Genomic DNA, 3,711 nt, shown 5'->3' with positions numbered 1-3,711 from the left:
ATTTCATTCATTAGTCAACGGACTCCTGGGTAGTGTCCATAACACAGTTACCTGCGAAAAAGTGCAGCAATCATGCAGATATGCAAGTGTTACAGCTGACATTATACTTTAGATTTCACTGTTTGTGTAAAGCTGGTCTATCTAGAAGGATCAGCGAAATACTATTCAAGTATTTACTTGTCAATACAGTCTCAGTCTACATCTAAATTTCACCTTCTTTAAGAAAGAGTATGGTTCCTCTTCCCCACATTGCGTCAATAAAATGAAATATTGTTTCAGATATTTTCTGTCATTTATTTTTCTTTTGAGAGTTGTCGTATAGTATTGATTAGTTGGAATTACATTTGGATGATTACTTTCAAATCTTATTTTTATTAAATATCTGATTTCTGAAAGCATGCAAATGAATAAAGCATTCAACTTCTCCTGATAGATGTTTCCTCTCGCCTCTGTTTACTCTTTCCTTACGTAGCCATTTTTTACATATAAAATTCCATTTAGTTATTGGAATTTATTCTGATAAATCCCTTTCAAAAGTGACTTTGTTACCATTACATACTTGAGAAATCTTTATGTATTCTTGGAAACAAGAATGTCAGTGTCACATAAGAGATAGCTGGCTATGGGAGTGTATTACTACCATTGACATCAGGAGGAAGGATGCTATCCATCTCAAGATTCACAATCTGTCTCCATATTACTGCTTGAACTCAGCCCCCTCACTGGACTTTGGTTACCTTAACTACCATTCCATCTTCCTCTGTGGGACTCCTTCTTTCACTGCAATGTCCGTACAACTGGTGATTTCTTAATGTCTGTTATATTTCTTTTCTTCAAGTTATCTTATCAGTCACTTTTATCATTCTAATGATCACCTCTGTTGCTCTCACACTGGGACGAATTTACATTTTTGTTATCTTGACTTCATCTCTTTATATTCAAGTCATATAGAGGCAGCTCAATATGTCACTTTAATTTTGTATGTTTTGATGGTTAAAGCTTGTAAAATCATTAATATGTGCATATCATGTTTGCATTTTCTAATTTCATTTTTTCTATATTCTCTGTCATGGCAGTTACTTTCAATTTTCTCTTATTTGTTTATAAATATTATTTAATCACATTTGTTCAAGCTCTATATCTGCAAATATAATATATTACTTTCTTTCTTTTTCTTCATAGCTATCTATAGTTAATTGAGTTTTATTTATGTATATTAATTCTAATTATATGTACGAAGTGGGTAAATCATTTTCTTACCATTCTGATATCAAAAAGCAGGTTAAGATATACCTAATACTTATTTCAACTCAAGCATCTATTCTAATACTAATATCGCTTACTCTTGTACAATACATTACCTACAGATTAGAACTTTGATATGAATTTTTAGAAAGAAATAGAACTTCTCTAGTGACTTTATTTCTTTGCTTGATGCACAGCTAACTATATATACCTCTAGATGCAAGCATAAAATATGATTGTACTTTTAAGGATACGTAATCCAGCAAGTGAAGTCTTCCTGGGCCTTTTTAGTCGTGATACTGAAGGCTAATTTTAGTGGCTAATATCTGTTTTGCTTGTTTTCTTGCAAGCTATCTCTGACTTAAGTATTACACCATCAGTCATTAATCTAATATTTCTCTTACAAGAAAGGTCTGAATCTTTACTCCTCTGAAACTACATCATTGAATCCTATTGTTTTCTTTCTAAATCCCCTCTCAGCTCTAGTCTCACTTATCTTGCTTCTATTGGCCTTGGTGCTTCATTACAACTTAATAATAAAATCAGATTTTACAAGAATGGTATCTCCCATCAATGAATGAAAATACATTATATTTCTGTAATAGCTTGGGTTATTGGATTACTTTTATGATTTTAAAAGTTTCAATTGTTTTAGTATGTAAATGGGTAAAAATATCAAATGAATGCAACTTGAAAAATTATCAATACATTTTAATACATAAATTATAAATAAATTTTGAGAAAATTATTAACATAGGAGCTTTATGTATCTTCGCTAGTTACCTTTCTAGCGTATGTTTAATAGTGACATTTAAATTGTTTGTTTGATTTTTTATAGAAGCATCCTCTTGTTTTATCAACATATGTTGCTACCAAAATCATACTCTTTAAATATATGCCCTCAAGTACTTTCATCATACTTAATCTACTAATCTATATTGGAATTCTGACCAAACAGGATAGGACACCTTAATGCTCTTTGTTTTATCAAATCTTCTAATAACTTTTGCTGTCTTATTTTAAAACTGATTCTCGTAATACAAATAATTTTCTATTGAAAATTTTCACTCTTATTGATCGTTTAAAATTCAGTATTTACAAATGACTATTGATTGATTTCTTCAATGAATTTTATCTAAAATAAATAATACAACTTAATTTCATTAGTTTCATCATTTAACACTTACATTTTTTAGTCTTGTAATTTCTATTGTAGATACAACAAGACAAACAATTTTGTAGGCATTCTTTTCTATTAACACCTCGAATGAGTGTTGATTATTATTTCAAATGGGAAAATTAGTTGTTCTTTTAAATGATGAAACTCTCTGTGCATTTTCATTAGAGTGCACTATTGGGATTTGCTCTTTGAAGGCAAGTCATAACTTTTTCATCTTTTAGCTGTCTTCTCTTGTGATTCTACAGGAAGAACCACTGTCAAAAAAATAGGATTTTGTTTCTGCAATGTACTCAAGAAACTATAATACAAGAAGATCTTGGTCAATGGTATTGTGCCTTCTGTTATTATTATTACAATCTTCTGCTGGCTTTAATTGTAAATGGCATGAAGGAAATGAATATGACACATGTTTGTGTGCTTGCACTTTCTCGAGAATTTGAATGTCAGCAGTTCAGGTATAGGTTCTCACCTTAGAGATCTCAGGTAAGAAGTAACAGCTTTCTGCTTGAGTACCCTTTACTCTTTTGAAGCCTATAATGTTTATGTCTCATACAATTAAGTCAGGCTGTCACATTACTCTGGCATATGCAGGGCAAGCCCTCAATTTATATCTGCAAGCAAGAGTCAATTATCCAGCATAAGAGAATGATAGCATGACTCAGAGGAAAGCAGCTCCATAGTGACACTACTTATTCTTCTGAAGGATGTATGTGCTAAGTGTCACCGAGGAAAGTTTGAATTCATAGGTAAAACTGCTTTTGCTTCATTTGATTAGATTTAAGATAAAAATAAGTGAGAGATCATATGTTTTTAAAACTGAAAATATAAAATGTTTACTCTAAAGCACTGTGCATTGCAGTACCCAATTTGAAACTGGATCTGATTCTAACATGTGCCACTCAAGACATTGGGTCTAAAGCGCGTGAGAAGAATAAATGCGACCTTACCAAATCGCTTTTATCAGAATCCAGTGGGGGAACCATGTTTTCCTTACAGCTAATAGAACTTTTCCATCTTCAATGAGAATGTCAGCGAAGCCATCACTCTGAAGCGTTCACGCTTCTGAAGATCATGTGTTTGCTCACCTTCGGAGGAAAGACTGATGTGCACAAATGGCATGTGTGCCTTCTTCAAAATATTTTATAACCTTTCAAAATCTTTCTGACAGCTTTAACTGATGACAGAGAAATCAGTCTAGTCTGTGTCTGATCTGGACGTGTCCTTTGATTTGTTGAGGAAGAAGGCTCCTGCTCTGAACCTTAGAACATTTTTCTTTCCATTGTCCC

Source organism: Mesocricetus auratus, unplaced genomic scaffold (assembly GCF_017639785.1).
Source record: "Mesocricetus auratus isolate SY011 unplaced genomic scaffold, BCM_Maur_2.0 Super-Scaffold_100004, whole genome shotgun sequence".
Lineage (NCBI taxonomy): Eukaryota > Metazoa > Chordata > Mammalia > Rodentia > Cricetidae > Mesocricetus > Mesocricetus auratus.
The sequence above is the reverse complement of the archived record's forward strand: the minus strand, read 5'-3'. Positions refer to the sequence as shown.